The sequence below is a fragment of the Rhopalosiphum maidis genome, chromosome 4, assembly GCF_003676215.2.
Source record: "Rhopalosiphum maidis isolate BTI-1 chromosome 4, ASM367621v3, whole genome shotgun sequence".
Taxonomy (NCBI): Eukaryota; Metazoa; Arthropoda; class Insecta; order Hemiptera; family Aphididae; genus Rhopalosiphum; species Rhopalosiphum maidis.
Window position 1 is genome coordinate 42860589 of NC_040880.1, and position 27073 is coordinate 42887661.

The 27073-nt window shown below is 31.6% G+C and overlaps 1 protein-coding gene across 8 annotated transcripts in view; it reads left to right on the forward strand.

Annotated features, from left to right (window-relative positions):
* LOC113555659 (protein grainyhead-like) overlaps positions 1-27073 on the forward strand; it is a 98093-nt gene that overhangs the window by 26364 nt on the left and 44656 nt on the right. Inside the window, exon 1 of one of the 8 annotated variants that reach the window (XM_026960139.1) lies at positions 19954-20516. The exons of the other annotated variants lie outside the window; for them this stretch is intronic. The gene's annotated coding sequence lies outside the window, so the exon portion shown is untranslated. Of the gene's footprint in view, positions 1-19953; positions 20517-27073 lie in introns of those variants that run through there. 8 annotated transcript variants of the gene reach the window in all.

Consider the following 27073-nt stretch of genomic DNA (forward strand, 5'->3'; position numbering starts at 1 on the left):
AAATCCAAGGATTGCGCGCAATTTCGACAGCCCCATTATGTATCGCGTCATTATAATAAAATATTATTACGCGGTTTTTTTTCGTACACGTGCGGAAAAAACATATTTTTATATACAATAATTGAATAATATGAATGTATATCGTTTTGCAATACGATAATTTGCACAACAACAGCAAGCACCATCGTCGTATTGAAAATATTTATACCAAACAATTTTTCAACCGCAAGCGACGACCACGCATTTTTGTCCGTTTTCGTTAAAAAATTATAATTATGCATTATTCAAAACTGTACCCCCAATAAATGTTGATAATCAATGTCTGATATTAATCACTATAACGTACGTAATATGTATAGAATGTGCGAATAAACGCAACGAGAATTATGAGAAATCGTGGTGTGCATAATTCGCTCGACATATTGTATATATTATTATTATCATACCGGGGATGCGCTAATAGCGGTATTTTATTAATAACAGGTCGTTTTAGTGTTTAACTACTCAAAACTTGCTTTCAAAAAATGTCTAATACCCACCCTTCGACGCTCATGATTATACCCGTTTTCTCAATGTTTTTTTAGTTTGTTGCCATTTTTCGTTTTGCCTTTATCTCTATTCTCGAGAATCGTTTAAAATATACTGTGTCGCCGCGCCTCGATATACAACATATATTATATGAATTTATTCATCATAACGCCACTGCGTCACACATGTTACTACAGAAAAAAAGAACGTGCTGTTATTTCGCACGCGTACACAGATCAAACGAACTGAAAGATTTACGTTTCCTTCTATATGACCACCGCGCCATGCCCCAGCGTATATTATGTATATTTATATTTTTTCTGTTCAGTGCCGATTCATTATGACGTGTTGCGAGTAAATGTAATGTATACGTGTAACGTGTTATTATATTTACTAATTTATATACTTATGCGAATATAAAAATCCCCAATAATGTTTATTCACGTGTGTAATATTCTCTCGAGGTATTCAGTACCTAATATTATATTTTAGTTATAATCATAATAATAACTATAATAACCATATTTCGTTTTACGTTGTTTCAACAATGGCCGATGTAAAATATCATATATTTTAAAATGTTGTCCAATATGATGGTATATTTTTATATTTTGATCTGTATTATATGTACCCATATAATTTATATAAACACGCAGTGGTATAATTCATATGAACTATTATAATATTATTTTTTATATGTGTACCTATATGTATACATTTATATGTTATGATGCATGTCGGCGCCGAGATATAATTTAGGTTTAGGCTCGTGATTTATGTAAATTGCTTTTGTTTAACCACTTAAATGATTCTCGGGCGCCACTATATGTTAATAGGTGACTGACCCAATCGCATGATTATAATTTGTATTCGTGGGTACATGACTTATAGTGGATTATGGTCTGAGGTCATCTACAAAATAAAAACTTTGGTTTTTACCGATTTAAGTATCAAATTAAAAATACGACGAAATTATTCTATTAGTTTATTACCAGTAGATAATGTTTTGTTACTTTTGAATTGTTAAGTATTTTATTTATATTTTCTACGAGATCAATACATTATAATCGATAATCGTTACTTATCGTTTTATAATGCATATATATTATACTAATTCTTATTTCCAATCAAATAAACTGGTTGATTCATAGCTTCATTACAATATAAAAAATTACACATAAAAACTTCTTTTCAAAGCAAAATAGCATCACTTTATTAATACGGTGTATTACTCGTAGATATATATATATATATATATTTATTTTATACAAAGAAAAATGTAATATTATATTTACAATCAGCTATATATAGCTCTATTTAGATAAATACTTAAATATTAAAATACATAAGACGATTTATATTTTTTACGCAATTTATTGTACATATGTCAATTTGCCTTCTTAATAATTACCTTTTTAATATTATACGTATTAATATACGGTTATGGACGTACGCAGAAAAAAATTTTTGGGGGTTTTTTTGAAAATCAGTTATTGAAAAGTAGGTATATTACAGATATATTAATATAAAAATGCCTAGGTGCGAGATTTAAGGGAAAACCACCCTTACCACACTAGCCTGAATATGTCATAAATAATAGCGATTTATTATTTATTTTTCATAATAATATGAATATAATATGATTTTCTTTCCATATTTATAAACTTTAAAATAGAGACATATTTATTTCGTACATTAGGCATTCGCGCCCCTAAAATCAAGTGTAGCTAATCGCATGCTGTAACATTTCACACTTATGACATTTCAGTGATCGCGCGTATGACCTTATTTAATAATAAATAAATTTCAATAACAATAATACTACATACATCACACGTGAATACTGGACGTCACTTGATCGGTCGTTACTCGCGTACCGTTATTAATGCGACGGTGTGGAGGGTAAAAGGTTAAGGCATATCGCTGGCCCGATTCCAGCGCAGCCTCCGCGACGGCAACTGCCAATTCATATCTTTACCTATAAATATAATATATAATATCATATAATATTATAATACCTATGTATATATATATATTACAGGTATAAATATGTAAGCCCTGTGCTCCTATATGACCACAGCGCGCGCTTACAACAGTCCGCTCGGATATATATATTATATTTATACTCACGGACAGACGCGATTTGTTATCTAGCGCCCGGACGGTTAATTACAAAACGTGACCGCGGGTCTCACTCTCTTTCCCTCTCTCTCTCTCTCTCTCTCTCATTGATCCATCGATTACTAAAGTAGCGTGAATTTTAATTAACTGTTTTTTTTACGATTATTATTACTTTTTATTCCTTTCTTCGTATATTTTATACATATTATATATGTTTATAACGTAGCCGTTGTCGTGTACGGCCCGCCTATACATATTATATATGTATTGTGAGCTGGACAACCGGGCAGTCCTTATACACACACATGCACACATGCACACATGCACACGCACGCTAAACGAAGACTATATAATATAATACGCGGCGGTAAAGAGAAAAAAATTATTAACGCATGTTTATCTCGGGCTTAAGGTTAAGAAGAAAAAATAAAATAATAATAATAGCGTGCCTTCGGGTGGTTCGGCCCCCTGTTATTATATCCTGGGTGGAGGGTTGGAGAAGAACATAACACTCGATATCCCATAGATATAATACATATATATATATATAAAGACATAACGTATAGTATGTGTGTGTGTGTGTGTGTGTGTGTTAGTGCGCGCGCGCTATTTTATTATGCGTGCGAGAGTGAGTGTAAACCAATTAACATAACTTGATCGTTTTTCCGCCGCCCGATAATACACCGAAATATGATTTTCGTCAATTAATAATGCATGTTTGTGTGAGTATAAATTATGCACCCGCAGCTGTACTATTATTATTATATATGCTCGCAAATATCTACAGGTGCTTTATAACGCCCCGTTATATATACTCATGTAATATGTTATTTCGTATATTATAATAAATATACAATTTATAATACTCTTAATATTCGTATTATAATTTACACTATATAGTATACTGTTTCACGGTGTGTATATTTATATTTATTTTATTATTTATAACGCATCATCACTTATTATACTGCAGTGTATAAACAATAGATTTTTGCCATTGACGCGACAATTCAGTGTTTTTCCATGATCAAAATCTTTTTCCTCTTTTTATTTTTAATTTTTTAACGAGCTACCCAATCGGACGCCGAGCCGATAGACCTTGAGTCGCTCCTGTGTTGCCTACCATGCGTAATATATATTTTATATTATACAGATTTATTCCTTCGTAGTGTACCAGTCTCCTTCCCCTTCATACTGTCTACATTATCGTTCGGTCGATGTCTTGGCGTGGCTTAAGCTACAGGACGACGTCTTTAAGTCGGTAAAATGAATACATTCGAATTCAATAAAATATGGACAAAACAGCTATATTCAAATTATTTACTTGGAAGTATTTAATACTTATACTTTATAACTCAACGTTAGTTGAAAACGAGATCGCCACATAAATTATATATGTTGTGTAACTAAGATAAGAGTGTTTTTCAAAAGATTAATACCCGATATTTTATATTTTATTGTGACTTTATAGTTATAATTTTATTGAACATTTTACTAGATATTACCTACCTATGGTATTAAAAAAAAAAAGTCATACCTAATTGTTAATAACAATACGTGACATGTTTGTATAAAACATACAATGTCAGAGTGTATAAGGTCAGATCGCGGAACTATATACACTAAATTTTAATGAATAACTTTTTTTTTTTTTATTATTATTATATTATTTATATATTAACCTTAACTATAAGTTATAACACAATCATTTTCAAAAATATATTTATTTAAAAGGTCATCGAGTTTCATACAAAAATTTGTTAGTAGTTAGTCATTTAGTGACTGTTACTAGAGTATTTATATAAATGCATTTTTCATTTTCTATGAATTTCGTTAAAATTATTTTAATTCATGAAATTTTTTTGCTTACCATTATTTTATATGCTTGTGCCATATTACAGTAATTATGGATAATTGTAAAGTTTAAAATCAATTGTTTTTGGTCTAATAGTAAATACCTATTATGTTATGCACCTACAATATAGATATAATTATATTATATTATATAGATATTTTACAATACAAATTTCTTTATCGTGTTAAAATTGTGGTGCCTTAATACGTTAATAATAGATTATTAGAGTTCCTCAATATATTATATGCGTAGCATATTTAAATGATTAAATTCATCACGTCGATACATTATAATATTATTGATAGTTTCTCTTTGGTTTTGTAATACTCGAATGGTATTTGTTAATAACATAATACAACAATATAGGTTATTTTATTATAAATCGATAGTTAACTTTGACGTCTGTAATATTGTATTGAAATGAATGAAGGCTTATCAAAATGTGAATCATCAGTGATGTATATCTTATATAATATTATAGGCGCTGTGCAATTATTATCGATCGCAAATGTGCAGAACACGTATTATGTACATGACATGAGAATATATTTTATTATACGTGATGTGGCTATTCCATTACTAAAAGGTACCATAATTAGATTTTTCTAATTTCAATTTTTTTGTATAAGTACACAATGTACATTGTAGGTACATACACTGTTTAGATTTTGACTTTTTTTCATTTAATCAATTCAGATTTGTTGAGTTGTTTCAAAGATGTGTTATAGTAATTTAGAAAATTGTAGAATATAGAAAAAAAGTCAAAAATCGAAATATCATTGTTATTATAATTTATTATCTACATTATAAACATGTGAATCGTTGACCCCACGATATATATATCGTACAATACACTATACACCATAAAAGAATACCTTATCTAAACTCTGCTACGGTATCCGAAGCGTCAGAAGTGCAAAATCTCTGCCTAAGGTCGACTTCCACGGTCGCACCGGCGCTGCAGATCCAAAAAGCACGCTGCTAATGACTCAAGTCAGCCGTCAGCGACACGAAATTGCCGCTGCATGGACAACCTTCATCGATCGTCAAGCACGCTGCGCGTGTCTGCCGCCGAAAATGCACTGCAAGTTCACGGCCAAGTCTAACCGGACCGAACCCAGTGCAGTATGATGTAATCGAGCCGGAACGACCAGCAAGCTTTGACGGTCAAACACTCATTTAAACTTCTCTCGGACACTTCATATGTGTATCTGCCATATACCGAATTTCTGCAAGTCAAAAGGAAATAATTATTATCGTCGTGAAATTTTAAATCATGTTATATTTATTAGTATGTAAAAAGGTATAAGGTATGTTAGAAAAAATTTGTTTTTTGGATAAATAATTCTTCATACGAGTTGATTGCGGCGTCCGTGGTACATGCAATGGAACATTAAAACATTAAAGTACATTCGAATACATATTATATTCTTTAATATTAGTTAATATTAATAAAACCAGTTGATCGATAATTTAATTCAAGTTTAATATAGAAAAATATTATAATATGAACGTTCAGCATGAGCTGGTGTAGTGGCTGCAGGTGACCGCTGCTGCATCCGATTGTGCATAAATTAAATAGATTATACATAATATTAATGATAATATTGTTATAATGCACATAGTATAATAATATTATTCTTCCTCGATCATCACCGAGTAGGGCCAATTACTAATTTATCAGAATTCAAAGTAATTTATTTTCGTGGTTAGAAATTTTGTTATTTGAACGATTTAAACGTCGTCCGTGTTAACTGATAAGTATTTTGTTTCTTAATGGACAATTTATGGACTAATCATAACCTAACTATAATAATATATACTATACTACTATGCTGCCCGCGGTCTAATCGACGTGACTTCTGCGGCTCTATATGAATATCATATACACGCCACTACAGATTAAACAACATAGGTATACACTATACAGTATACACGTATACATGATAATACAATATTTATCGAATCGAGCACATTTCACTAGCTCTTATGCTGCAAAAATACACATTTTCGGATTTGTTTAAGTAACGCACCTTCTTATTGCCATAATTGCATGGTACAGTCCACTTCTTCTCAGAACTAATTTTAAAAATCCTTGCCCAAAACGTAAAGTCAACATTGACTGTTTGCCTAAACATATTCGCGCAGATATGTGACAGACTCGTTTCTTTTAAAATTAAAAAAAAAATAATTTGAACATTTAAACTATACTTAAACTTAACCTAACATAACAAAATATGATAATATTCCAATATGATTATAATTTTGTATAAATATGGTAGAATATGGTATCTATTCTACATACGTGCTGGTATACAAAATACTATGTAACTTCAGAGTGGATTCAAAATAAGTGCTAACTTTGTGTTTGCACGCCAAAATAAAAAAGGGGAAAATATAGGTAACCACTCTTGCTCTGCTGTATAATAGATTTCGAGTGAATAAGTCACAGTACTTAGTTATGTGTTAAATTTGAATTCAATGATAAATCATTACATACAAAATACAATTCTGAGCGAAAATAGTCTGTCAGTCTATACTTTATGATATTTATATTTGCTATTAATGTATTTTATTTTATAATAATTTGGTAAGTTGAAATCATTTTTTCCAAAAACGTATTTTAAAATGGATTGCTCGTAATAAATATAAAAAAATACGTTTAAAGTTTCAAGTTTCTACAAATAATATTATTAAATTATAATAAAACAAATACTGAAAGTGTTAGTCTCCATTTAAATACCCAATTTCGTCTAAATTTGAACTTAAAATGTCTATAAAAATGTTTTTATAGTGTTTATACATGTTTAAATTTTTTTATGTCCATAAAATATAAATAGCTTAAAAAGAGTCAAAACATTTAAAGAATACACCATGTATATGTAACATCCTTATAACTAGTATCAATGTATCATACTAGATTATTTTTCCTAACTGAAAAGATATTGAAGTTGAAAATCTAAGCATTTTTTTCTGCTCAAAAAAAATATGGATGAAAAATAACAATAAATAAAAAAAATACGTTACATCATTGTAAAATCATGTTCGTTAAAATATCATAACAGACTACAGTCTTAGTGTTTTTTAATATCCGAAAACATTTGACACGTTTTCGTTTGAACTGGTTTTTTACTGTCCATTTTTACGACAAACTCATCGTATTTTCTTGAAATTTTTTTTGTATTTATAAATTAGTTAGTTATATATATATATAACATATGAAATAACTAATAATGTTATATAATACTATTTATACTTATAATATTTAATTTAATAAGTCATATTGCTAATTAAATTTTATGGCCGCATGGTTTCCTCTAATAAATATTTATTGGTCACATATAAAAAATGGCTTAGTATCATATTAATGTCATTTGATTATATAAATATACATGTATATACGTAAGGTAATTATGCAAAATATTAAAAATCTAATGGTACATTTGAATATTTTCACAAAATTTATTGATGAATTTGGATTTTTATTTGAAACCTGTTTTGGTTGTCTTAATCATTCGTATATCGCGGTGCAATGGTATTAAAAATAAATCTTTAACGCAGGAGTTTATTCCGTAAAACTGTGTCATACACACACGCAAGTGGTAGGTGTATAATATATTATATCAGACTAATAAATAACCGAACATATAAATGTCTGTGATTCAAATTCCTACGCACATAACGCCAATATTAAGTACGCGCGTAATACCCATCCGAACAACGCGCGGTTTTTACATTTGCAAATAGGACACTTTAAACACAAGATGTGCACATATTTAGTATATTATCTGCATATACGATATTATAATATTATTATGGTATATGTTATGTTTATGAACGTCGAAGAATTTCACACGCGGCGTGCATTGTAATTTATATAATAAAAAGTAGCCACATAGCCGTCTCGATGATTGGGTATCTCAGCAGAGTACGGCCGAAGACTGTTGGATTTTGTTTTTTTTTTTTTTTTTAATTTGATCGTTTCGTCCGATAACCTTTTGCTGTCGGCCCGGGGTTGTCGTTTATTTTACACAGCCGGTATACCTATACGTATAACACGTACAACACTACAACAACGCGTCACTATATAGACATATAATAATAATATAATATAATACTATGTTAAATACTATCGGCGGTCGCGAATCTACCGTCCTCGGGTAGATTATATGCGTAGTATAACTATTCACGTCGCAAGACTCACGGGTCGGATCGAGCAACTGTTAAGTCGCGCAATTAAATTCGAATACGGTATCCTCACACCATCCCCCGACTCGGGGGCATACAGGCGATAACCCCGTACCGAGAATTGGCGGTAAAAAAAAAAAAAATACATATAATAACACGCACCCCATAAATCTCTCTCGTCTTCGTCGTCTCCTCCGCCACCGCCGTCTCTTTAGTCGACCTATTGCCCGTTGCTGCTGCTGTGCGGACGTTTTACGCAGGCGGCATTGGTAGCGCTGCGGCGGCGGAGGACGTGCGCCGAGCCGGTTTAGGTGGCGGACCACGGGCGTGTAATCGTCGTGAGATCTGACGCTGTGGCGTGGCGTGGCGTGTACCTGAGTTTATAACATATTAATATTATAATGTATAATATACGGCTGCAACATTGATCGTGAAACATTAAATACATTTCGATTCCTCGCGCCGATTTTATATGACGATTTTTTTTTAAAAATCACGAATAAAACTACGAGTGATAATAATACAGAAATACATAATATATTGTGCTAAAATGTCTTAATTAAATAATACCGCGCATAAAATAATAATACGATTTACTGTGTGTGTAATTATAACACTACATAATATAATATATACAAATATACAATGCACTATACTGTGTACACTGTTTATATATCTATAGAGGTACGCATTATCTACGATAAAATATAACTGTATAAGGCATAATTGGCTAGGTATAATAATGTACGCTGCAGATCGACAGAAGCCAGCTAGATTGTATAATAGAGTTCCAACAAAATATTTATAACTATTTTATTGTCCACTCTTGTGTATGATAACGCCACTCCGTGGCCGCGTCAGAGTTCATGGCCTCTGTCTTTTGAATGCGCAGGAGTAAACGGCAAAAAAAGAGTTCACCGAGATGTCGTAAACGATTCGAAAGCGATTTAAGAGCTAAGCCGTTAATTGCAAAAATTAAAGAAAACTATATTTTCTGGTGAACATTTTTTATTTAGTTATGTATACTAAATGATGTAACTCGAAGCATACATTTTTTTTTTGATTTATTTTGCGATTATTTTACAAATAATACATTTTTAGAAAATATATAAGTGTACAATACAATTTTCCTTCTAAAATATATATTTGATGTTTTAAACTGAAAGGGATTTAGTCACTTTCTAATTTTTTATGGAACAGCTCTTTATTAACTTGTTTTTGAAATTTGAAGCTTATGAAAGATGGATACAATGAATATTGGTGTGACGAAGTTACGTCCTTTAATTATATGTATATATTATAATTTATAAAATAAGTTGCGTATTTATCAGATCGTATCAGCAAGTATACCGGTTTGTATTGTCTTGTTAAAATTGGCTGAATAAAATTAATAATGCGATTTCGTCTGGATGTGACGGTTAGGGAAGGCATTTTGAAAAATGAATAACGGATAAACTAAAGGACAAAAAATGCAATGATATTTTTGTGAATACGAGACGAATAATAATATTATATAACCACCCTACAACAGCACTATTATATATTCTTCGCGTATAGTTCGTATAATAATAATAATAATGGTCGAACGATTTTCTTTTTGCCGCGGATACCGAACAGCACGTTATACGACACCCTCCGACTTCAGGTTACATAACAATATTTCATCATAGTCATCGTGTACCTATATACTTACTATATGGACGTTGTGCAGAGGTCTTTGACGTGGGTGGAGGTGCAAGAACCTGCAACAGCAGCTTCAGGATAATACACCTCAGCAGGAACCCCTCGATCGTACATAATTTATTCATTGGCTCTTTTTCTCCCCCCGCGTACACGATACAAGGAATATTCTCCCTCGCGCTCTTTTTGTATTTCTTCAGCCATGCATTGTATCGTAAGCGCATGAAGTCGATTAGTAGACAATGCACAGCACACCACACCACGTAAGATTTTCGTTTTATTCCTTATGTATAATATATATTTATATACACTCTGTATAAGGTACCCATCTATATATGACATTGTATGTGGAAAAGATAACAGTGCGTGAACACTAAACCCAGACAAAAAATAATAACAATAATCGTTATTCTGTTTTCTTATAAATAATATAATATAACGCGGTTACAATATACCTACATTTTATTGTAACATAATAATAATATTGCACTCTGTGCACCCTATTGACATACAATCAATAATGAATAATGATGTATTTGAAAAGTGTTATTGCTCCTGCAGGTAAAATTATTGATTTATTGATTTTAGCAAAGATTAGCTCATCCAAAATATGTTAACATAATTATTTTGGAATGGCTATCTAACGCTATCTAACCACTTTATACGCTAATGTATATAATATATACTTTTGTGAGCAAGTGGTATTTGTATACATTTTGTATTCAAGTCGAGCCAATTATAATATCGACACACCATTATTTCTACAAATCTCATATAACAATAACATATAGTATTAAGTGATAATATCTCGTTTAAAAAGTATTTGAAATAAATTTTATATTATGATTTTCTACTGAAATTGTACAGTAATAAAAAAACGTGTCTGTATTGTAGTTAATGGTTTTGTTGTTTCGAATACTGCGATGTTGATCACGAATGTTTTTTAGGTAAAGGGTTTTAAAATCCCAATTTTACATATTACGTTCGTTTTGACTTTTTACGAGCACTCTACTCGGTTCGGTGGTCCATTGTTTACGACTATGGCTTAGTCACGGTGAAAAATGATGGAAGGGTTCTAGGTTTGGAGTGTTTGTTCAGGACGCGGCTGCTGCTTAAAAATATAAATAGTGATTATAAAAGGTCTTCCGCGTGCACATGCATGAGTAACAGGGGAAAATGTTGTATTTAATGAATAAATAATATCTTGAAATAAATTTTCAAAAGATCCAAACTAGAATTATTCGTAAACAGAATGATTGATGAACCACAAATAACAATGACATGAGCAAGCTGGTGCCTATATGGCCATATTGTTTTCTGCAAATATCGTTTTGTACAACGGACTTTTTTCCTTTTCTCTCGATAGATACGATTTTTCTTTTCTATTCCGGTGGGAATAAGAGCTGTATTTTTACACGCGCCATTAAAGTCTATATAGGCTGGTGTGTAAACTATATATTATATTTACTACCAAAGTGTTTGACCTTGCATTAGACGGTAAAAATAATTTTTTTTTTATCGCTTATGTTTCTGCTAGTCGTATATAGTACGAAGATAGTCCAGTTAATTTAGGTTCTCGAATGTATGTACCGCCTATGTAAATAATGTGTGTCGTATGTGCGTGCTTAATGGGATGAGATTTATACATTTTTAATTGAAAATTAAAAAAATTAAACGAGATAATAATAATAATATTGTGTACTTAAAAAGGGGTCATTGTAAGTTTATATCTGTCACAAAGTGTAACCGCTTGACATTGCATTAATATTAAATTTAAACCTATAGCTGTTTCTTTGAATTATTATACTTATAATTGTTGTTTTTTGTCTGTTTCAGGTAAATACTTTTGTACAATCATTCTACAAACGGCCAAGAAACATGCATGCGAGATTTATTCTACGGCTTGACAAATTATTTTATTTTTTTCATTATCTACCCCTCGTATAATATCCTTAAAGTCTATGCGGCACTGCGCTGTTTCGGTCATTTGTTTTTTCTACGCACGTCTTGTGTTTTATAGTTGTGTGCATTATTATTATTATTATTATTTAACGCATAATTTGGGGGGGGGGGAAACACATCAAACTGTTAAAAAGCGTATACTAATACAGGCTACTTTAAACCTAGTAAGTACCTATTTTATTCTTGTATCGCTGTATATAAGATCCTATATAATACGTAGTTGGTAGTAAATAATATAATATATTCATTCGAATTATTTATTTTGGCTAGTGCGATGACGTTTTGCTACGAATTTTTAAATTTCTTTTTTACAATTCCGTTAATCAGTCCATATTATTATTAAGTTCCGTATTCCGTGCGATGTAGACGTCACAATAAGAGTTTATCATTGGACATACAATAATAATTATTATTATTTATTAGTTGTATACTGGCACTGTATCGAGTGGGCTAAAGATGATACACGTGGAAGTACCTATTATTAATATTTCTCTTTTTCGAATCAGCAGATAAATCTCTCGTGAAATCGTGTGTATGATGAGTATCTATACTACAACATACTTTTACAGTTTTTAACTGAAACTTCTATCTCTTCGAATCGAACTGCTGCGCTATTCTCGCATATATCCATATAATATCATGTACGTAATATTATGATTATTCATTTGTACGTTTATTTATGGCTTTATGCTTAAGAAAAAACTATGCTATGGCGTTGACATAGTCCAATAAATGACGGCGGAGGTATAAATTATTATCTATCATAATAATATGTGTACTGACCAGGTTATAATTTTATAAACTTATAAATGTTTAATATTATATTATTACAATATTAAAATCGCGACCGTAAATAATCCTAGCACGTACCTACCTCGCACCGTATAATAACTGTACGATGGTTTCATGGGAAAACAATTAAACCGGGAGCCCGAAGGTACCTATTTTAAAATGACTTAATTGCCTTGCGCCCAGTATAATAATATAAACTATATTATAATAGAGCTTCCATTAAAATAATAAATTAATAAAACTATAAAATAGGAGACCTGCTGAAGACGTTGTACTATATAACTATTGCGTTCTGACGTTATCGTCCAATTCCGTATAAAATATTATTTATGGATGAAGTGGGTTTGTAGTTCTGTATACACAGTATATCAATGCAATAACAGTGAATAATAATATTATAATATCGAATTAACCTACACGTCATATCATTAGGATATTTTTTTACTAGCGTTCGTAAAAACCGGGCGGACAATAATGTTATTATTGCGGTGATATTATTATTATATTGTTATGAGTTATGACGAACTCGTCTCAACTCGACTGCAGTCGACGGCGAAACGTCACATGGTGGCGATTATAATAATTATTGTCGGTAGGTAGATACACACCGAATCCGGTCGGACTAGTTCGTGACGGAGTACACTTGTTTATATATTATATCGTTTCAAATGTTTCACGAGAAAATTCTTCTAGGCCTATAAAATAATTATATCGCAGCTCATTTCGTCTGAACGACACTTTATTTTACCCATTTTACTGAAACTTACGTATTGTACATGTTTAATGTATAATTATATGTCGCGTATTATTAATTACTTTACATTTATCTTCCAAGTTCCAGTCGATCGGTGACTTGTACTCGGATTTATATTTTATACTCGAAACTATAAACGATATATCAAGTGTATTTTGTTCATTAAAAAAAAAAAATAAGTTTAATGTTTATAATATATAAAATATAAAAACCAAAAGGTTAATGGTTTTACAGTGTTTTCGTTGATTGGTCTCCAGTATCTTTCGATTATTGTTTTTTTACACTAATGTTTTTTCACTCCCGAAGCGCCCAACACATAAAAATGCACTCGTCGGTGGCGGCCATTGAATGCACATACTGAACATATAATTTTATGTAGAGATTAAACTAACAAATAATCATTACTTGTAAGTAATAAATAATAATATTCTCATATTCTCAGAAGGTTCGAATTTTTGGTTTTTCGCGAGTTTTATTTACTACGCGACAAAACGAGAAAGTAACTGCATTGTCGCGCAACAGCCGCGGGTGTCGCTTTTAAGTTTTAGCTTCTATGCATAAGTCTATGGCGTAATCGGCGATACGCCGATACCCGTGTATATAAATTATATTATTTACATTATCTTATTAAGGTACAATAATATGCCCGTCGGTACATATTATATGGAATATCTGACACCTTGAGGTTTTACACAAAACGCTAATAAATTTACCGTTCGAGGCTGCCAGTGTTTCTCGAATATTTTTCTCCTCCATGGTATAATAATTATTATTAATATCGTATTCGTATAATATAAAAATGCGTCATTTATGTGTGTTTGAGTCTACGATATTATAATTTACACGCATAAAAATATTTTCATATGAAGTCCTTCGGCCATTTAAATAATATCGTTACACCTAATACGCATATAAAAAGAAAAAAATAGCATGTGTTATTTTTTTCTTATAACAACATAAATATTACAATATACCTATCGATATACTCTATAATAATAATAATACATAATGATGTATTGCAGGACGCAGTGGCCGGCTAGTGTGGATATATTATGGAAAGATAAACCCGCGCGCATATTACCAAGTATATTATAAATTATAATATAATATATTATTGAGTATATAGCATATACTTAAATAACGAGTCGAGATTTACATTAATTATCGTGGGCAATTTCTATCGCATTATTGGATTCAAAAATAAAATAAATAAAAAATCTTTGGGAAATTACGAATATCCACCTAAAAAAAAAAAACACTTACAAATGATTAACGACTTTACGACAACGGTGCGTGTACCAAAGCGCGTGTACGATCTTACGTAATTGCTTTTTCATGTAAACCAATCTTGTACATCGTCGTCGTCACCGCCGCCACCGCCGTTCAGCCATCGATATACACTGCTGCTGCAGTCGTTTCGTAAACTATTATTATTTATATTTTTCTGATATCGTTTTCATTTATAAAACATTGTTCGATGTTCATGTATTTTATAACATGTTCGTCACTCAGTAATCGTATAATTATGGATAAAATATCGGTGTGCCCAATGCGGATAAATAAAGTATTATACTATTATGTACCTTCATAAAATGATTTTTACCGTGCCTATATACTATATTATAGTACATATTATTATGGCATTCAATTTTTAGATTTAATTATTTTTATTATTGTGTTTATAGTTAAAAAGATAGTTAAATCTAGATCATATAATTACCACGATTATTCTTGTACCGATTCCATTCGTAGTTTAATTATTTTATTTATTTTATCGTGTTATTATATAAAATATTATGTATTGGACGGCTCATCAGGCGTACCTGGGCAGGCAACTATTAATGCACGGTTTCAGTTAATCATGTGGTTCATCGTGATTCGTCGTACATACGTTCCGACGGTTCATAATCCAAAACATCTTTTGCTGTGCCATGTTATTTACTTATTTTCGTAACCAAAAGTAGCCTAATTAATTGTGTTTCGTATTAAGAATTTTGAAATTAATCGAAACAATTTACAAAAATGGTTGGATTTAATTTTTGAAAAACCGGCTTATTATGTGTAAACGTTATACATTATAACAAAATTAATTTTCGAAAAAACAACGTTAAAAGAATTAAAATTATTATTCTTGTATCAAATTCTTGTTTTAAATTACGCGTTTCATAATAATATTCTTCATTTAATAATCAAAAATTATACTTATTCTCAAAGAACCAATTTTATATAGAGTGTATATAGAATGTATACTGTATATACAGGTAATTCAATTTAAATGGCCGCTTCGAGCTGCTTGAACTGGCATATTATACTTAAATATTATTATGATTAAATTGAAACCAATAACAATATTGAAAAGAAAAGGATTTTGATAATTCTGAGATCGTGCGTCGAATAGTATATAGTTGTGATGTGCATGGATACAGCTTGCATTTAATAATAATTATAACGTATATTATGTACCTATAATATATATCATTATATGCCGTGCAGTGTACTACCGTATTACACGCAAGTATATTTTTTTAAATAATTGCTAATTAGCGAATATACAAAACATACATGTAGGTTTATTATAGAACAAAAGCAATATTGTTTTACGTTTGATAAATAATCTGCAGCGTGTTTGTAGACGTCAATCGTATACGAAATACCAGCTTAAAAAAAATCGCATACCTATAGTCTAAACCCCAGAAGACTGGAGCGAAAGAGAGAGAGAGAGTGAGAGAGAGGGACTACTTAAAAGTAAAAACAATAACAACCGCTTCTGCCCGGGCTGAACAGATGTGCCGTTTAAAAACAATGTTGAAACTATAGAATTTACAAGACATAATCCCCCGGCCATTGTCTATACTCTATATTATATATAGTTGCAGTCCATAACACGGCGACGTGTCTTGCGCCCATGAGAATTCTCCGGACATGCGCGTTCCGTTATTATTTTGTATATATTTCGTTTGTAAAGTACACAGGTTTATTAAATATATATAATATACTATTACCTACTCTTATAGTATGACTAATAATAATAATAATAATAATAGGCTTGAGAGACAGCGGTGGTTTTTTTTTTCGAGGAAAATCGACCGTTTCCGACGTGATCATTGCTCCCAGTATGTATATTGTTTGGAAGCGTTATTCGCGTTTATTAACATAATTACATACACACACTTATATATATGATGAGTTTGTAAGTTTGGTGTTTATAGGAAGCAATAAAATAAAAACAAAATCGTTTTCATTACCACACCCGAGTCCAAGTAGCACGGCAGTTTTGTACGAGTTCTGTAGGACCTATCTCTAATATTATACACAGCAATATTTTTCGTATTCATTTTTATGTATTAAATTTTTCATTTAGCTGTCAAGACTGATTTCAGCGGATGAAACTCTGGAAAGAGACATCTGTCCATTATTATTATTACTGTTATTTATATTATTATCCAGTTTGTTCCCAGTGTATTAAAATAATATATTCACTGAATATTTTACATTAAACTATATTATATGCTAAAACCGACTCGAAGCCAAAACCAATTTGGTTAAAATATGTCGTCTGATGTCTGTAGATAATATTCCTTGTATAATAGCTGCAGCTATTTTATTACAAAAATAATATATTTTTTTTTTTATTTAGTTTCCTTTAAAGTAATAATTTTGATTGGCAATTATTATAATATCTTGTAGGTACGATTTAATTTAATTTTAAATTATATTATTCCGGTTAGTGCATAACATATATTATACAAATATTTGGGAAATTGAAAAATACTACAATAGTATACAAATTATATAATGTGATCATGCAATATATTTTATGCGTGCATATTTACAATAACTTATTAAGGCGTTTAATATAATTTTATAATTAAGTACTTAGGCCAATAATAGAAAAAAAAATTTTCCTATAATAAAAACATAAAAAATTGGTATATTCATTATCTTTTGTTTATAATTTCGTGTTTTACAGTTTCATTAGTAATATTTTTTTAATTTCAGAGACACGTAGCTTTTTTATGTTTAGACAATGGTTTCTTATATTTATATTTTAAAAGACACTGCGAAAAAATTTTACAAACACAAAAGAAACGACATTCCGATAGTCATATAACAGTATGATTTAACATGCAGATTGTAGGTATAAACATACACTTATTAAAAAGATAATAACGCTACAGTGGTATAATTATATAAAAATTAGATTGCATCTAAATATACATATTTGACTCAGTTTAATTACAGTGAATATAAAAGCGATATGAATATTTTTCCAGAAATAATGGCGGAAGTATTATTTATTATACGTATAATAATGTAATGCAATATGAATAATTCCAGCGTTAGCGACCATTTTATACTGGATGATTTATCAAGCATCCTCGCTCCCATTTTAGGTTTTGAGCGGATGAGCGATGAATATATCGGTTATACGATGTATTTCTGTGTATGTCCTACGTCACCTATACTCACATATACTCACATTTAGATCAGTATAATGCATAATCTTAACTTTGAGAGTGATGGTTTTTGGTTGAAAATTGGATGTTAAGTACTCCAAAAAGTAAAAAGCAATTGCCAGTATTTTTTTAACTAGGAAAAAAAATATTTGAAAAACGGTAATATTAACTAATAATAAATTGCTATATAACTATTGGTCAAAATACTGTTGTGTAATCTGTTATGTACTGTCATGTGTCCGGAGAACGTATGAGATAATTTCTAATATGTAGATATATAAACATACAATGTATAAGTCGATCCATTTTACAGTTCAAAGAACTCTTATTCTATCATCAAAAAGGCTGGTGCACAATATCCGTATTCGAAATAAAACATTAGTATAATTATATATTATTGTAGTACCTATTTAAATACATAATAAATTATAAAAATCTATTAAAAATACGAAATTTACCAATAACCGATAAATATTACTCGGTTATTGAGTTCTTACAGTGAACATCGCTTTAATGATATCCTAAATAATGATTTCCTGAGGAAAATCGGAAACCCGCCTAAATGTAGTCATTATTTGAACCTGTATAACATATAGTACCGTACACACGAGATAACTAACAAGTAGCGACGACAGTATAGTGTGCTGGTAATGGTATCAGTAGTAATATAGTAATAGTAGTAGTAGTAGCAGTAGCAGTAGTAAGTAGGGTGAGCGAATAAAAAAAAAATTGAATTAAAAAAACCTAACCTGATTTTCGGTGCGGGTATTTAATACGTTTTTATCATCGTCATTATCGTATGTGTAAGCTCGCGGTAGTTTAACGGTGGGGAGGTGGACGTGGTGAATATCATGTTGTCGTCACTTCTATATTGGTGGGGATCGCGTAGTGGTTGGGGGAGGGAGTCGGCGACCAACGGGAGCGACGCGCGACGTGCCTCTCCATGTCGTCGCGCGCAACCCTTACGGCGCTCGAAAGCAAAATCACGGGGCGGGCGAAAGGGCCGGACCGAGCGTGTCTACTCGGTGGGTGTCGGGCGGGGTGGGATCGGTGGTGGGGGACAAACGAACGAACGAACGAACGTCGGCGGCGACGACGGTATTGATAACGAAACATATCGATTATGCGCGCGCGCGCGGTTTTCACCGATATTCGCCGTCGCCGACGCATTACACACTTACCGGTGGGGGGGTGGAGTCTGGGGGACTGGCGAATGCGTGCGCTACTCTAATGTAATCTGACGATAGTTAAAATAATAGTAATAATATTTTAATAATGTTATAAATAATAATACGGCGTTATAGAAAACGCCGTTGCGTAAAAAAAAAATATAAAAAATAAAAATACCGAATAATAACAATAATAACAACCATGCCCCAAGGGCGGTGGTCTTCGTCGCGCGCACGCGGTCAGTAATAATATCGGTCGGCCGCCACCGAGAGCAGCAGCGGCAGTAGAAGCACCACCACCACCACCCTTCGACGGCGGAGACGTTGTTCCGAGCGTTACACAAACACGCACGCGCGCACGCACACACACACACACACGCGCGCATACGGACGACCCACCGACCACAGATCGCCGTCGGCCGCCGACGTGTTCGTGTTCGATTTTTATATTATTATTATTATTATTATTATTATTATTATTTTTTTCCGTTCTGCCGCCGCCGTCGTAGTTTACGCGGGACCGACCGACACCGCGCCGGGCGCACGCACACACTTGTTGCTGGGACACCCGCGAGTGCGACTACGCCGCGGCCGCACAGTAGTTGTTAGTCGTTGCATACAACGCCGACCAGTCGCAACAACACGCGTGCGTTTTTCCGCCGACGGATTTTCCGCAGTCGACACACCGCCCCGCAGGGCACACGCCGCGTGATACTAGTGCGTTTTTGATTCATTAAGTTTATTTGAATTATTCATATTTTTTTTCGCGCGCCCGACGAAATTTTCCGGTCGATCGTGTTCTACACTTTTATACATTAAGATTCGACTTTATTACAATTTTTTTTTTATTAATAGTTTTTTATTCGTGCGGTTACGATTTTTGTTTCGTTTAAACCCGCAGTTCGTGTACGTGAACTTTTAATAGTTATTGTGCTGTATTTTCTCCACGAGGAGGAATTATACTTAAACGACGTACGAGCGCACAATTTATACGCCATCCCTATCTAAAGGTAAATTTTTAATTTTTGCACTTTTTTTTTTGGTCTTTTCGGTAGTTTCATTTCATTTATTTTCGTTTTACTTAGTCTTCGGGAAATCTCTCATCGGTATAACGTGATCCTCCTTATTTTAAATAAAATATCCAATCGTAAAAAATATTTTTGCGCAATTATTTTCAAAACTTAACAAGATAAATAAATATTTGTTAGCTTTGTGGTTTTCTTTTATATACCTAACCCAGGTTATTTAATTATGAATTTTATACCAAGTCTATATTCTTATGTAGTCCGTATAGATTTTCATAATTCATTCTAAAATTATATTTTTCTCTTATCGTTTGAACATATCCTTGAGTCAAAGAAAATAACACTTATATAATATATATGTATAAATATTTTAATTGTGTACTATTTTTTAATTAGTACTACGTTGTTGGTTAATTATGATTTTATGTAAAATGACGTTATACTCGAGAGATTTCCCCACTTTATAGTTTCCGCCATAAGTGTAAACGAGAGCCTTCTGTGTGAATCAAAAATCATTGGGAAAAAATAAATGACGATTAGGTATTATTCTTATCATATTTCAAGGTACGCGCACGATTATTATTATTTTTCTCGCAGATACGACACTATCGTAGTGTATACCTATATGTACCGCGTATTTTAAAATAATATAATATTACTCGTGGATAATAATTTACCCGAAATTGAACAATTAGTAAAAAAAAATATAATCCATACTTCATTCATATGGTGCAAATCTATATTATTAGTTGTGCATAAAATATAAAAAAACTGATAGAGGTAGGAGTCTAAATGAGGGGGTCAAAATTTTAAAATTAAATTCTAATTATTGTCTTATTATAATAAATATTATATTTATTTACGTTTTAAAATAAAATAAATTTATATTAGTTGGTCACCACGTGTCGAACAAATTCAGTCAGTTATTGCAGACATATTTCTATTTTATAAGTAAATAATATTATTTTTGGATTTTACTTTAAATATATTAATTGCTCATATCAGCATTGTGGATGTAACGTGAAATATTTTATAAATACGGACAGAATTAAAACATATTATATGCGTATGTTAAGATCTATGTTCAACTCGCTCAATAATAATGATAATAATTAGAAAAAAAAATAGTGAACCGTAATAATTAATTTGTGGACTATAGGTCCAAGACTGCGGTACAGGTGAGACTTTGGATATATAGAGAGAAGCGCGTGAGGGGTCTTTTCGCTGCTCAACGAATACGATTTAATTTTTGGCCGTTAAAACAAAAACCTCAGCCCGTCTGCTCGTTATTATTATAATACACCACGGCAGTGTCTCCGTTGTCCGCGGCGAATTATCATATACATTAAATGGCACAATGGAATTAGTTGGGTGTGTGTGCGTGCAGCGTGCGAATGGCCGGCCGGTGGTGGTGGCGAAGACGCGTACATCACCTTCGTACACATAAGTACACGCACACACGAATACACACATATGTATATATATATATATATACATATATATACGCGAGTGTGTGACACGGACACAAAAGGGCCAAAGGGGGAGCTCCGACCGACCTTTGTCCAGCCGCGATTTCTGCCGCAGGGACATCGTATGTATACGTGCGTGTGTGTAGTTGCTAGCTGCAAGGACATAAGAACATATCATGGGAAAATACTCTCTAGGCGGACTCTCTCTCACCTATATAGCTATGCGCATTATGTTTACGTGTACGGGGTCCGTTACCCCAATATTATATATACATACACGCTGTGCTCGCAAAGGGAAGAAACGGCGACTATATAATATCTATACGTGTGTGGATATTGTCCGCCGCGCGTGACCCCACCGTGTGTAGAATATTATTTAGGATATTTTATTATTTTTTTAATTTAATTTTATTATTTAGTTAGTTAATCAAATACTGATGTGCGTCGTATCGTTATTATTAGATATAAATATGCACAAGGTTTAGCCGGACCAAAGTCTAATTATATTATTGTATTAATTATCGTTATATAAATAAAACACAAGTCGTAGTCTCATCGGTAACGCTCGCGTTTCGGTCGATATTTTTTTGTATTTATTTTAATTATAACTCACCATCATGCGTGTAGGCTATTTTTATAATATCGTATATTTATTACTTTATTACACATATAACTATTTAAAATAATCGTTACGAAATCTAAAGTGTATGCACGTGTGTTTATATAAAAATTATACCATATTACACATGTATTATATTTATTTTATTAGGTATACTATTTATGTTCAATACGCAAATAAAATGTATATTTATTAATAATACTAAAAGTTTATACATTACAATATTATATAGTGTGATCGCTTTGCTACGGACTACTACACAAGTATTGACTAATTTATACATATTATAATATGTGATTCCAAAAATGCATATATATTTATTTTGTAATTACTATTAAAGGTGACGTAAAACGTATAATATATATCGTTTTATCAACCTGTTTTTAGTCCGATGCTTGTAAAATTTGTAAAAAAAAATATTTAAAAATAATTTATCGCAGGATCCTGGTATGTAATGTGTATAGGAGATTATAGGTAATCGATAAGTGATAATTAATAGGTAATCTAAGTTTCCTGTTTTCTATGAAATTCGAGTGAAAACAAAGTATAGGTTTTCCTTCTTTATTATTATAATAAACCTACATTAAAAAACATTTATCGTATTCGATTTTTTTTTTAATTAAAACATATCTATTTGTTATTTTGAAAGCATCACAATAATGACGGGAGAGTAGTAAAAAAATATAAAATGTTCATTGTCGTTCGTCTTATTCTTGGCCGTGCAGACGATCGTTAGAAACACGCATCTCATCGCGTACGTTATACGCCATTATAATATACGTATATATATTATACTTTCCACCATTAATCAACGGGAGGGAAGAAGAAAAAAGTACTTAGTGCTCTTTATTAATGAATGCTTTCCGATCCGACGATCGACATGCGTCTATCAATCATAACATATATAATAATATATCATATATAGGAAGAAACGTACCTATAATATTAGGTACATATAGTATATATACTAAGCATACGTTAAGTCTAAAGAAAATAATTTTTTTCCGCTGACGACGGATGGATATCATTATTATTTTTATTATCATTATGTGTGTATATATATATAGCACACTGCGCGCTTAATATTCAATATATATATATAGATCAATACAGCGTTTTTCTCTCTACCTTGTTCCTTTCAATCACTTCGTATATTTTCCCTTGAATAAAAACCTTAATATCTATATAATATTTAGTAGGTCTATATCATAATATACACTGGCACCGTTTAAATCATTTATAGTGTGTAATTCGTTTAAAGCAAATATGACATGTATTATAATAAATGCGTACGTCAATATATAAATGTTAGCCTTAAAGCTATTTTATAGTCTATTTTATTTAATTTTTAGTCAATTAATATTATATTTTAATTAAGATTGACGCCCGTTCGTGTAGGCGTGCTTCCGTTGATTCGAGGTGATCAAAAAATAAAGGTCACATCACACTTGATATAATTATCTATCATATTATATAATAATTTAATAGAAAATATACCTAAATTATATATAAATAATAAATACATTTTTCTGCCGACATGTCAGTAATTTTACAGAGGTTATTATGGTATTGCACCAATATACCGGGTTTTTGTTATTATTCTCGGCCGTATTACTATACTCGCCATATGACTACTCTCGTTTGCCTGTTTGTACGAATATTCTCACAAAATACATTCATATTAAATAATAAATATATGTAGTTAAGTGTTAAAAATAATTTTAATATCATTATAATATTTTAGGGACTTTTGGTTAGGCAACCCAATATACGCGCGTAGCTATGTGCGGTATATACATTAAACCGTGTATTTATTTGATTATTTCTGTAATTTTGTTCATGAAATTGTATCATTCACGAATTTTTTCCTCTTATTATTAATAATATGTTTTATTTGTTTATGTATTTATTCCCGTAACGATAAAGTACTAATTATACAATATACACATAACGTTTATGTATAGCTGTGATGTCGTAATTTTTTTTTCATCGTGAATAAGATTATACCCGTATCGATGAATTGCAAAAATATTATCATGAGAATAAGTACGTGCGTAATATATTTTATTAGATTGTCATCGCGCACATTTGTAATAATAAATACATTTATAATTATTTATTTACTAATTTACCGTCATATATTACGGTTGTGTACACACGGACCGCCGTCATTATACAATCACTTGTATTGATTATTGATTTCTGTAATTTATTACACACATACATATCCACCGATCTATCGAAATCTCCCAGTGATACAAAAATCCTCGTGTAGGTACTACTATCCTTGAAATCATTTTTCATTGAAAGTCGGTGTCCCCGATGAAATCTTTGATTTTAAAGCTGAAGGCATATTAAATTATATTATCGCGATGTATATTATTGCAGTAACGGTAACGTATGGCGTTGATTTACGATTTGAACTCGCAACAGTATTATAATATTAAATATATAGATAGATGCCTGACGCGCGTGATGGACTAATTTGTGTAAATATCGAATCATACATATACGCACGTCGTACGTATTTTTTTGAATATTTGCCCGAAAAGCAATAAATTATGCCGTTGTTAATTTATAATATATTGGGCCGAAATCGACCTTAATTGCAGGTTCGCATAATATAACTTATCTACCTACAGATTTAATGAAAAAATATAAAATTATATCAACGATTTTGGGTCGGTCAATATTTTAGTTAACACTATTAATTTTTATTTGTTTTTTTTTTTTTTTACTATATTAAAAGTAGGACATGCGCGCATGTAGGTAATAATAACTATACACGCCTTAAAAATAATCACTTTTATTGGAGATCGTTTAAGTATTTATTTTTTTATTTATTTATTATACGCGTTATAGTTTAGAGAAAAAAATCGTTGTCGTAAAATAACATTTTTATAACTTTCGTGCGCGCATTCAAATTATACATCGTATATAATATTGTACATTGGTATATATAATAAGACATTGCACAGTGTTCGCGTGTACCTAATTATAATCTATGTATAATTTGTAGGTATATAATACTATAATGTATAAAATAAAGAGATTTTTTACAAGTTTATTATTCAGAGGCACTATATTTTAAATGCATTTATCTACCTACATAACGACGTTATAAAGCCGAGCGTAAAAGATTCAACTGGACTGAATATATTGTAAAGAAATAAAAAAAAATTCCCGGTTATTATGTATTAGGTATACTTATAACGATATTCGTACAGTAAAGTGCACCTGTGTATATTAGGTATATATAATATTATTATATTGCGACTGACGATATGACTGTATCTGATCTGCAATAGGCACATATATTTTATCTATAAGTATTAATATAGTATACCATAGCGGAGGCACTTTATGACATTATTTTATCGTTGTGGCTTCGTGTGCCCGCAATATATTTATTTTCTATCGTTTTTATTACGTCGTCATATATATAGTGCACATAATATACTTACATTAAACGACGATCGTAGAACCTACCTGTATAATATACAAAGTAGGATTATGATTCGTCGTGTCGTGATACAATAGTATTGTAAAATAGGATTGATTGTTTTTTTCCGCCGACAGCGATGTGTATAATATAATATTCGTTTTTTACATCTGCACAGTTCGTCGTCTTCCGCACAGTCCGCATTCTATATTTATAAATTATCTTATTCTTATATCTATATAATAATATGATATCAATATCGCGTCAGACACTTGTATATAATAATAATAATAATAATTCAAAACGATGAATTGCAAGGAATAATATATAATATATGGTATTGCTGACTATACATACTCTTTATTAAATGCGCGTATATACCATCATAAATCATAAACGCGCTGTACTATAACGTAGTTAAAACATATCGCATCGTATGCGTATTATTATAAAAAATAATATAATTCATATAATATATACGAGTATATATTATATGAAACAGTAATATAATATATAACATTAGATAAAAATCGGCGCCGGGACGACGGCGGACTGCCGCTACCGCCGCGCCTTATAGATAATTTAATCGGCAACACGCGCGTGACGTTTATGTACGTACGTGGTGCGCGCGCACATTGTATCATATTGGGTGTGTGTTTGTGCGCGCGCGCGCGCGCGCTCGTAGATTTGATTATTTATCATTATATATCGGACTAGTAAAGCGCACTTGTCGTAAAAAAAAATTAAAAAAATAAATAACGCGATAGCACGCCGACGCCCGGCTAATGGTCGCCGCCCGCTCAGAACGGTTCCGACCAATCGGGAGACGGCCGGCGGAGAACGCGCGCGCGCGCACACCAATTTATTCGGCTCCATCGATCGGTCCGCCCGCAATATATTTTCGCGCGCAATGCATTCGTCGTCGACTGTCCGTTTTTTTTTTCCGTCCACGAAAAAACTAATTAGTTTTTTCGTGTAGTCACCGTACGCTGCACATATAAAATATATTTTA